Source organism: Arachis hypogaea, chromosome 9 (assembly GCF_003086295.3).
Source record: "Arachis hypogaea cultivar Tifrunner chromosome 9, arahy.Tifrunner.gnm2.J5K5, whole genome shotgun sequence".
In the NCBI taxonomy this organism is placed as follows: Eukaryota; Viridiplantae; Streptophyta; class Magnoliopsida; order Fabales; family Fabaceae; genus Arachis; species Arachis hypogaea.
This window is the reverse complement of record NC_092044.1, coordinates 68,262,619-68,274,022: the sequence shown is the minus strand read 5'-3', so window position 1 is coordinate 68,274,022 and position 11,404 is coordinate 68,262,619. Positions and strand designations below refer to the sequence as shown.

The following is an 11,404-nucleotide window of genomic DNA, read 5'->3' as shown; positions in this document are numbered from 1 at the left end:
CAGTATTAATTAGATGAGCGGGGCTTTTAGCTTTTTGCCTCTGAATAGTTTTGGCATCTCACTCTATCCTTTGAAATTCAGAATGATTGGCTTCTTTAGGAACTTAGAATCCAGATAGTGTTATTGATTCTCCCAGTAAAGTATGATGATTCTTGAACATAGCTACTTATTGAGTCTTGGCCGTGGCCCAAAGCACTCTGTCTTCCAGTATTACCACCGGATACATACATGCCACAGAGACATAATTGGGTGAACCTTTTCAGATTGTGACTCAGCTTTGCTAGAGTCCCCAATTAGAGGTGTCCAGGGTTCTTAAGCACACTCTTTTTGCCTTGGATCACAACTTTATTTCTTTCTTTTTCTTTCTTTTTCTCTTTCTTTTTCTTTCTCTCTTTTTTTTTTCGAAATTTTTTTTTTCATTGCTTTTTCTTGCTTCAAGAATCATTTTTATGATTTTTCAGATCCTCAATAACATGTCTCCTTTTTCATCATTCTTTCAAGAGCCAACATTCATGAACCACAAATTCAAAAGACATATGCACTGTTTAAGCATACATTCAGAAAACAAAAGTATTGCCACCACATCAAAATAATCAAACTGTTATAAAATTCAAAATTCATGCAATTCTTTTCTTTTTCAATTAAGAACATTTTTCATTTAAGAAAGGTGATGGATTCATAGGATATTCATAACCTTAAGGCATAGACACTAAGACACTAATGATCACAAGACACAAACACAAACATAAGCACTAAAATTCGAAAAACAGGAAAATAAAGAACAAGGAAATTAAAGAACGGGTCCACCTTAGTGATGGCGGCTCTTTCTTCCTCTTGAAGATCCTATGGAGTGCTTGAGCTCCTCAATGTCTCTTCCTTGTCTTTGTTGCTCCTCTCTCATGATTCTTTGATCTTCTCTAATTTCATGGAGGATGATGGAGTGTTCTTGATGCTCCACCCTTAGTTGTCCCATGTTGGAACTCAATTCTCCTAGGGAGGTATTTAGTTGCTCCCAATAGTTTTGTGGAGGAAAGTGCATCCCTTGAGGTATCTCAGGGATCTCATGATGAGTGGGGTCTCTTATGTGCTCCATCCTCTTCTTAGTGATGGGCTTGTCCTCATCAATAGGGATGTCTCCCTCTATGTCAACTCCAACCGAATAACAGAGGTGACAAATGAGATGAGGAAAGGCTAACCTTGCCAAGGTAGAGGACTTGTCCGCCACCTTATAAAGTTCTTGGGATATAACCTTATGAACTTCTATTTCTTCTCCAATCATGATGCTATGAATCATGATAGCCCGGTCTATAGTAACTTCGGACCGGTTGCTAGTGGGAATGATTGAGCGTTGGATAAACTCCAACCATCCTCTAGCCACGGGTTTGAGGTCATGCCTTCTCAATTGAACCGGCTTCCCTCTTGAATCTCTCTTCCATTGGGCGCCCTCTTCACAAATAACTGTGAAGACTTGGTCCAACCTTTGATCAAAGTTGACCCTTCTAGTGTAAGGATGTTCATCTCCTTGCATCATGGGCAAATTGAATGCCAACCTTACACTTTCCGGACTAAAATCCAAGTATTTCCCCCGAACCATAGTAAGATAATTCTTTGGATCCGGGTTCACACTTTGATCATGGTTCTTGGTGATCCATGCATTGGCATAGAACTCTTGAACCATTAAGATTCCGACTTGTTGAATGGGGTTGGTAAGAACTTCCCAACCTCTTCTTCGGATCTCATGTCGGATCTCCGGATATTCACCCTTTTTGAGTGAAAAAGGGACCTCGGGGATCACCTTCTTCAAGGCCACAACTTCATAGAAGTGGTCTTGATGCACCCTTGAGATGAATCTTTCCATCTCCCATGACTCGGAGGTGGAAGCTTTTGCCTTCCCTTTCCTCTTTCTAGAGGTTTCTCCGGCCTTGGATGCCATAAATGGTTATGGAAAAACAAAAAGCAATGCTTTTACCACACCAAACTTAAAATGTTTGCTCGTCCTCGAACAAAAGAAGAACGAAGAGAGTAGAAGAAGAAGAAATGAGGAAGAAGGGAATGACTTTGTGTTCGGCCAAATGGGGAGAAGTGGTGTTTAGGTTGTGTGAAAATGAAGGAGTGAATATGGGTTTATATAGGAGAGGGGGAAGGGTAGGGTTCGGTCAATTGAGGGTGGGTTTGGGTGGGAAAGTGGTTTGAATTTGAATGGTGAGGTAGGTGGGGTTTTATGAAGGATGGATGTGAGTGGTGAAGAGAAAGATGGGATTTGATAGGTGAAGGGTTTTTGGGGAAGAGGTGTTGAGGTGATTGGTGATTGGGTGAAGAAGAGAGAGAGTGGTGGGGTAGGTGGGGATCCTGTGGGGTCCACAGATCTTGAGGTGTCAAGGAAAAGTCATCCCTGCACCAAATGGCATGCAAAAATGCGTTTTTAGCCATTTCTGGCGTTTAACGCCAGCTTCTTGCCCTTTTCTGGCGTTTAACGCCAGTCTGGTGCCCCTTTCTGGCGTTAAACGCCCAGAATGGTGCCAGACTGGGCGTTAAACGCCCAACAGCTAGCCTCACTGGCGTTTAAACGCTAGCAAGCTCTCTTCCAGGGTGTGCTGTTTTTCTTTCTGTTTTTCATTCTGTTTCTGCTTTTTTCATTGATTTTGTGACTTCTCATGATCATCAACCTACAGAAAACATAAAATAACAAAGGAAAATAGATAAAATATAACATTGGGTTGCCTCCCAACAAGTGCTTCTTTAATGTCATTAGCTTGACAGAGGACTCTCATGGAGCCTCAGAAATGCTCAGAGCTATGTTGGAACCTCCCAACACCAAACTTAGAGTTTGAATGTGGGGGTTCAACACCAAACTTAGAAGTTGGTTGTGGCCTCCCAACACCAAACTTAGAGTTTGACTGTGGGGGCTCTGTTTGGCTCTGTTTTGAGAGAAGCTCTTCATGCTTCCTCTCCATGGTGACAGAGGGATATCCTTGAGCCTCAAACACAAAGGATTCTTCATTCATTTGAATGATCAATTATCCTCTATCAACATCAATAACAGCCCTTGCTGTGGCTAGGAAGGGTCTGCCAAGGATGATGGATTCATCCATGCACTTCCCAGTCTCTAGGACTATGAAATCAGCAGGGATGTAATGGTCTTCAACTTTTACCAGAACATCCTCTACAAGTCCATAGGCTTGTTTTCTTGAATTGTCTGCCATCTCTAGTGAGATTTTTGCAGCTTGCGCCTCAAAGATCCCTAACTTCTCCATTACAGAGAGAGGCATGAGGTTTACACTTGACCCTAAGTCACACAAGGCCTTCTTGAAGGTCATGGTGCCTATGGTACAAGGTATTGAAAACTTCCCAGGATCCTGTCTCTTTTGAGGCAGTTTCTGCCTAGACAAGTCATCCAGTTCTTTGGTGAGCAAAGGGGGTTCATCCTCCCAAGTCTCATTTCCAAATAACTTGTCATTTAGCTTCATGATTGCTCCAAGGTATTTAGCAACTTGCTCTTCAGTGACATACTCATCCTCTTCAGAGGAAGAATACTCATCAGAGCTCATGAATGGCAGAAGTAAGTCCAAGGGAATCTCTATGGTCTCATTTTGAGCCTCAGATTCCCATGGTTCCTCATTGGGGAACTCATTGGAGGCCAGTGGATGTCCATTGAGGTCTTCCTCAGTGGCGTTCACTGCCTCTTCTTCCTCCCAAAATTCGGCCATGTTGATGGCCTTGCACTCTCCTTTTGGATTTTCTTCTGTATTGCTTGGAAGAGTACTAGGAGGGAGTTCAGTAATTTTCTTGCTCAGCTGACCCACTTGTGCCTCCAAATTTCTAATGGAGGACCTTGTTTCAGTCATGAAACTTTGAGTGGTTTTGATTAGATCAGAGACCATGGTTGCTAAGTCAGAGGTATTCTGCTTAGAACTCTCTGTCTGTTGCTGAGAAGATGATGGGAAAGGCTTGCTATTGCTAAACCTGTTTCTTCCACCATTATTGTTGTTGAAACCTTGTTGAGGTCTCTGTTGATCCTTCCATGAGAGATTTGGATGATTTCTCCATGAAGGATTATAGGTGTTTCCATAAGGTTCTCCCATGTAATTCACCTCTTCTATTGAAGGGTTCTCAGGATCATAAGCTTCTTCTTCAGATGAAGCCTCCTTAGTACTACCTGGTGCATTTTGCATTCCAGACAGACTTTGAGAAATCATATTGACTTGCTGAGTCAATATTTTGTTCTGAGCCAATATGGCATTCAGATTGTCAATCTCAAGAACTCCTTTCTTCTGATTGGTCCCATTGTTCACAGGATTCCTTTTAGAAGTGTACATGAATTGGTTATTTGCAACCATTTCAATCAGCTCTTGAGCTTCTGTAGGCGTCTTCTTCAGATGAAGAGATCCTCCAGCAGAGCTATCCAAAGACATCTTGGACAGTTCAGAGAGACCATCATAGAAAATACCTATGATGCTCCATTCAGAAAGCATATCAGAAGGACACTTTCTGATTAATTGTTTGTATCTTTCCCAAGCTTCATAGAGGGATTCTCCTTCCTTCTGTCTGAAGGTTTGGACTTCCACTCTAAGCTTACTCAATTTTTGAGGTGGAAAGAACTTTGCCAAGAAGGCATTGACTAGCTTTTCCCAAGAGTTCAGGCTTTCTTTAGGTTGTGAGTCCAACCATATTCTAGCTCTGTCTCTCACAGCAAAAGGGAATAGCATGAGTCTGTAGACCTCAGGGTCAACCCCATTAGTCTTGACAGTGTCACAGATTTGCAAGAACTCAGCTAAAAACTGATGAGGATCTTCCAATGGAAGTCCATGGAACTTGCAATTCTGTTGCATTAGAGAAACTAATTGAGGTTTAAGCTCAAAGTTGTTTGCTCCAATGGCAGGGATAGAGATGCTTCTCCCATAGAAGTCGGGAGTAGGTGCAGTAAAGTCACCCAGCACCTTCCTTGCATTGTTGGCATTGTTGTTGTTTTCGGCTGCCATGGGTTCTTCTTCTTTGAAGATTTCTGTTAGGTCCTCTACAGAGAGTTGTGCCTTGGCTTCTCTTAGCTTTCGCTTCAAGGTCCTTTCAGGTTCAGGATCAGCCTCAACAAGAATGCTTTTGTCTTTGCTCCTACTCATAAGAAAGAGAAGGGAACAAGAAAATGTGGAATCCTCTATGTCACAGTATAGAGATTCCTTTAGGTGTCAGAGGAAAAGAAAAATAGAACAGAAGTAGAAAATTCGAACTTATTAAAGAAGATGGAGTTCGAATTTTGCATTAAGGAATAGTGTTAGTCCATAAATAGAAGGATGTGAGAAGAAGGGAAGTAATTTTCGAAAATTAAGTAAAAGATTTTGAAAACATTTTTGAAAAACACTAATTGATTTTCGAAAATGAAAGTGGAAAAGAAATCAAGTGATTTTTGAAAAAGATTTTGAAATTAGAAATCAAAAAGATTTGATTGAAAACTATTTTGAAAAAGATGTGGTTAAGAAGATATGATTAGTTTTTAAAAAGATGTGATTGAAAAGATATGATTTGAAAAACATTTTAAAAAGATTTGATTTTGAAAATTAAAAACTTGGCTAACAAGAAAAGATATGATTCAAACATTAAACCTTTCTCAACAGAAAAGGCAACATACTTGAAATGTTGAATCAAATCATTAATTGATAGCAAGTATTTTTAAAAATAGAAAGAAATTGATTTTGAAAACATATGATTGAAAAGATATGATTTGAAAAAGATTTGATTTTGAAAAACTTTGAAAACCTGAAAAAAATTGCATTGAAAAATAGAATCTTCCCTCTTGTGCCATCCTGGCGTTAAACGCCCAGAATGGTGCACATTCTGGCGTTTAACGCCCAAAACACTACCTTTTTGGGCGTTAAACGCCCAACCAGGTACCCTGGCTGGCGTTTAAACGCCAGTCTGTCCTTCTTCACTGGGCGTTTTGAATGCCCAGCTTTTTCTGTGTAATTCCTCTGCTGTATGTTCTGAATCTTCAATTCTTTGTATTATTGACTTGAGAAGACATAAATTAAAAATATTTTTGGATTTTTAATCATGAGGAATAATCAAAATGCAACAAGAATCAAATAACAATGCATGCAAGACACCAAACTTAGCAGTTTGTATACTACTGACACTAATGAGAATGCATATGAGACTCATAAACACTCAAGTCAAGAGAATTCAAAGATCAGAGTAAGAAATCATCAAGAACATCTTGAAGATCACTAAGACACATGAATGAATGCATGCAATTGACACCAAACTTAACATGAGACTAGTGTCTCAACAAGAAACATAGAATATTTTTTTGTTTTTATGATTTTGTAATTTTTTTGTGCTTTTTCGAAAATTAAGTGGAAAAAGAAAATAAAGGTATCAAAATTCTTAATGAGAATTCCAGGAATCAGTGCAATGCTAGTCTAAGACTCCGGTCCAGGAATTAGACATGGCTTCACAGCCAGCCAAGCTTTCAAAGAAAGCTTCGGTCCAAAACACTAGACATGGCCAAAGGCCAGCCAAGCCTTAGTAGATCACTGCTCCAACAGCAAGTTTGATAGAAATCAACAAGCTCTTGTGATGATAAGTTGAAACCTCGGTCCAATGAAATTAGACATGGCTTCACAGCCAGCCAGATTTCAACAGATCATCATGAAACTCTAGAATTCATTCTTAAGAAATCTGAAGAAAAAATACCTAATCTAAGCAACAAGATGAACCGTCAGTTGTCCATACTCGAACAATCCCCGGCAACGGCGCCAAAAACTTGGTGCACGAAATTGTGATCAATACTTTTCACAAATCAAAAAATCCCCGGTAATGAATCCAAAATCTTGGTGTTCAATACCATGGCATAAACACAACTTCGCACAACTAACCAGCAAGTGTACTGGGTCGTCCAAGTAATAAACCTTACGCGAGTAAGGGTCGATCCCACAGAGATTGTTGGTATGAAGCAAGCTATGGTCACCTTGTAAATCTTAGTCAGGCAAACTCAAATGGATATGGTGATATGCGAATAAAACATAAAGATAAAGATAGAGATACTTATGTAATTCATTGGTAGGAATTTCAGATAAGCGTATGAAGATGCCTTCCCTTCCGTCTCTCTGCTTTCCTACTGTCTTCATCCAATCCTTCTTACTCCTTTCCATGGCAAGCTTAAGCAAGGGTTTCACCGTTGTCAGTGGCTACCTCCCATCCTCTCAGTGGAAATGTTCAACGCACCCTGTCACGGCACGGCTATCCATCTGTCGGTTCTCGATCAGGCCGGAATAGAATCCAGTGATTCTTTTGCGTCTGTCACTAACGCCCCGCCCTCAGGAGTTTGAAGCACGTCACAGTCATTCAATCATTGAATCCTACTCAGAATACCACAGACAAGGTTAGACCTTCCGGATTCTCTTGAATGCCGCCATCAGTTCTAGCCTATACCACGAAGATTCCGGTTAAAGAATCCAAGAGATATTCACCCAATCGAAGGTAGAACGGAGGTGGTTGTCAGTCACACGTTCATAGGTGAGAATGATGATGAGTGTCATGGATCATCACATTCATCAAGTTGAAGAACAAGTGATATCTTAGAACAAGAACAAGCGGAATTGAATAGAAGAACAATAGTAATTGCATTAATACTCGAGGTACAGCAGAGCTCCACACCTTAATCTATGGTGTGTAGAAACTCCACCGTTGAAAATACATAAGAACAAGGTCTAGGCATGGCCGTGAGGCCAGCCTCCCAATGATCAAAAGATCTAAAGATCAAAAGATTCCAAAGATCCGAAGATACAAATACAATAGTAAAAGGTCCTACTTATAGAGAACTAGTAGCCTAGGGTGTACAGAGATGAGTAAATGACATAAAAATCCACTTCCGGGCCCACTTGGTGTGTGCTTGGGCTGAGCAATGAAGCATTTTTGTGTAGAGACTCCTCTTGGAGTTAAACGCCAGCTTTTATGCCAGTTTGGGCGTTTAACTCCCATTTTGGTGCCAGTTCCGGCGTTTAACGCTGGGATTTCTGAGGGTGACTTTGAACGCCGGTTTGGGCCATCAAATCATGGGCAAAGTATGGACTATCATATATTGCTGGAAAGCCCAGGAAGTCTACTTTCCAACGCGGTTGAGAGAGCGCCAATTTGGCTTCTGTAGCTCCAGAAAATCCGCTTCGAGTGCAGGGAGGTCAGAATCCAACAGCATCTGCAGTCCATTTTAGTCTCTGAATCAGATTTTTGCTCAGGTCCCTCAATTTCAGCCAGAAAATACCTGAAATCACAGAAAAACACACAAACTCATAGTAAAGTCCAGAAAAGTGAATTTTAACTAAAAACTAATAAAAATATACTAAAAACTATCTAGATCATACTAAAAACATACTAAAAACAATGCCAAAAAGCGTACAAATTATCCGCTCATCAAAAGGTGTGAACTATTAAAATGTTTCTCTTTCTTTTTCTTTTTCTTTTGTTTCTATTAACTAAATGCTTTCCATGAAAACAATTCAATTAAACATTAGACTCCTCATGCATGCAAGTTGGTACACCAAACTTTTTTGTAATCACATGGTGCAACAAGTTTGGGGAATGAACTCTCCTCATAAGGTGTGTTCAGACCACACTTGGTGTGCTTGAACACCAAACTTATCATGTACTATACGTTGCATGTGGAGGGACTTTATATTAATTGTCAAAGTTGGATTAAAACTTCATGGAAATTGTCTTATTACTATTATTATTTGAACTTTAAAGAGAAAGGGTTATAGAACATGGGTTGCCTCCCATGAAGCGCTTCTTTAGCATCACTAGCTTGACGTTTGGTTCTTGTCAAGGAGGTTGATGGTACTTGAAGTCCTCCCCTCTTGCAGTATGTTTGCCTCCAGTGAACTCGTTGAGAAGTTCATCTCCTAAGGGGAGATCTTCTATAGGTGTCTTTCTGCTTTTCCATCTCCTTGGAACTCTTTCCCTTGTTTCTATTAATGTTTTCTTGTTTTCTATGGATTCTTTCTCCAGGGGAATCTTGTTATTGATCTTGCATGACTCTGGTGGGTCTGGTTCCTCTTGGATCACCTTTGGACATGGTTCTTCCTGACTATGTGGCTTCTCAACCAATGGGGCTTCCAATTGTGTTGTTTGTGCTTCATTGTTTGGCTCTTCTATCATCTTATTGTCTTTGTGATCTGCTCCTCATGAGAGGTTGTAAACATTGAAAGTGATCTGCTCACCATGTATTCTCAGCACTAACTCTCCTCGTTCTACATCTATGAGTGCTCTAGCTGTGGCTAGGAAGGGTCTTCCCAGAATGATGGGGTAAATAGGATTCTCATCCATTTCCAAAACAACAAAATATATGGGAAGATAGTAGCTCCCAACTTTTACCAGCACATTTTCAACTATTCCTACTGCTTGTTTTTGGGTTTTGTCCGCCAATCTGATAATCACATCAGTAGGAGTTAGTTCATTGATTTGGAGCTTCTTCATGAGAGAGAGAGGCATTAAGTTGATGCTTGCTCCCAAGTCACAAAGTCCTTTGTCAATCATTGTTTCTCTTATGGCACAAGGAATGTGGAAGCTTCCTGGATCCTCCTTCTTTGTGGGTGGTCCTGGTTGAATGAGAGCACTACAATCTCTATTCATCTTGATTGTTTGTCCACCCTTCAATGGACTTTTTCTGGCCAGTAGCTCCTTTATATACTTGATGTAGAAGGGCATCTGTTGGAAGGCTTTAATGAAGGGTATATTTACATCTAAAGATGCAAACATATCAAGAAACCTTGAGTACATCCTCCCTGCTACACCACCTTTAAGCCTGTGGAAGAAAGGTGCATATGGGTTCAATGCATCCTTTTTCTTTAGCTCTTCCTTGGATGTGAGTGGAGTTGCACAGCTTCCTTCCTCTTGGCTTTCCTATTGGTGATTTTTGGGTTGTTCTGCTCTATTCATACTTCCCTCATCACTTGTGGTTATTATTTTGCATTCTTCCCATCTCACTTTCTTTGGTTCTCCTCTTGGATTCTTCTCTGTATCACTGGGGAATCTATCAGTGGGTTTGGAAATTTGTTGAGATAGATAGCCTACTTGGGACTCCAATCTCTTGATGTTTTCTCCTTGATTCTTGATGTTGGCTCGCACCTCTTCCTTAAACACCTTGTTATCTTGGACTTCTCTGCACATGTTTTCAAGTAGAGCCTCAATCTTTAAAAGCCTATCATCTATGGATGATGGTGGGTTGAGATTAGGTGATTGAGAAGGTTGGCTAGATGGATGTTGGTAATATCTCTGAGAGGTGTTTTGATGAGTGGCGTTGTTGTTGGAGTTGAAGTTGGAACGTCTCAGATCTTGTCCTTGGTCTTGTTGGTTTCCCCATCCAAAGTTGGGGTGATTTCTCCATCCAGAATTGTATGTTTTGGATGGATCATGGACTTGTCTAGGTGAATTTCCCACATAGTTGGCTTGCTCCCAGTCACCTTCTTCTCCTATGTTTACTCCTTCATGAGTTGGTGATGAGGTGATGGCTGCTGCAACTTGGTTCTCTTCCACCTTCTTGGTAAGATCTGCTAGCTGCTTGGTGATCATCTTGTTTTGGGCTAACAGTGCATCCATATGGTTCAGCTCCATTACTCCTCTAGTGTTGCTTCTTTCAGAGGCATAGAAGTAGTCATTCTCAGCAACTGTTTCAATGACATCTATGGCTTCTTCAACAGTTTTCTTCTTGTTTAAAGAACCTCCTGATGAATGATCTACAACTTTTTTTGACTCATAGGAAAGACCTTCATAGAAGATGTGGAGTTGAACCCACTCATTAAACATCTCTGGTGGGCATCTCCTTGTCAAGTCTTTGAATCTCTCCCATGCTTCATAAAGTGTCTCACCATCTTGTTGCCTGAAAGTCTGCACCTCAGTTCTTAGCCTGTTAATCTTTTGAGGAGGATAAAATCTTGCTGAAAACTTGTTCACTACCTCCTCCCAGTCTGTCAGGCTTTCTTTTGGGAAGGATTCAAGCCACTTTGTTGCCTTGTCCCTGAGTGAAAAGGGGAACAAGAGCAACCTATAGACATCCGGGTGGACTCCATTTGTCTTCACTGTGTCACAAATCCTCAAGAAGGTAGTCAAGTGTTGGTTAGGGTCTTCTTGAGCACCTCTTCCAAATGAGCAATTATTTTGCACCAAAGTGATGAGCTGAGGTTTTAGCTCGAAATTGTTGGCATGAATGGTGGGTTTCTGAATGCTGCTTCCATAATTTCCTGGATTAGGATTGATATAGGATCCTAAGACCCTCCTTTCATGCCCAACCCGGTTTGCATGGCCTTCTCTAGCATGATTATAAGCTTCTTCTTCATGATTGTTCTCCAAATTCTCTTCCATGTTGGGTTCAAAATACTCTTCCTCTTCCTCAGCACCAACAATTCTTTTTCTTCTT

The 11,404-nt window shown here is 40.7% G+C and overlaps 2 non-coding genes across 2 annotated transcripts; both read left to right on the top strand.

Moving 5' to 3' along the window:
- The first annotated feature begins 4,466 nt into the window (after positions 1–4,466).
- LOC112713964 (small nucleolar RNA R71) lies at positions 4,467–4,574 on the top strand. Its single transcript, XR_003158924.1, has one exon. It is a non-coding gene; the product is annotated as a small nucleolar RNA R71 (small nucleolar RNA).
- Positions 4,575–10,788: 6,214 nt separating this feature from the next.
- LOC112713505 (small nucleolar RNA R71) lies at positions 10,789–10,896 on the top strand. The gene has a single exon (XR_003158477.1). It is a non-coding gene; the product is annotated as a small nucleolar RNA R71 (small nucleolar RNA).
- Positions 10,897–11,404: the final 508 nt, after the last annotated feature.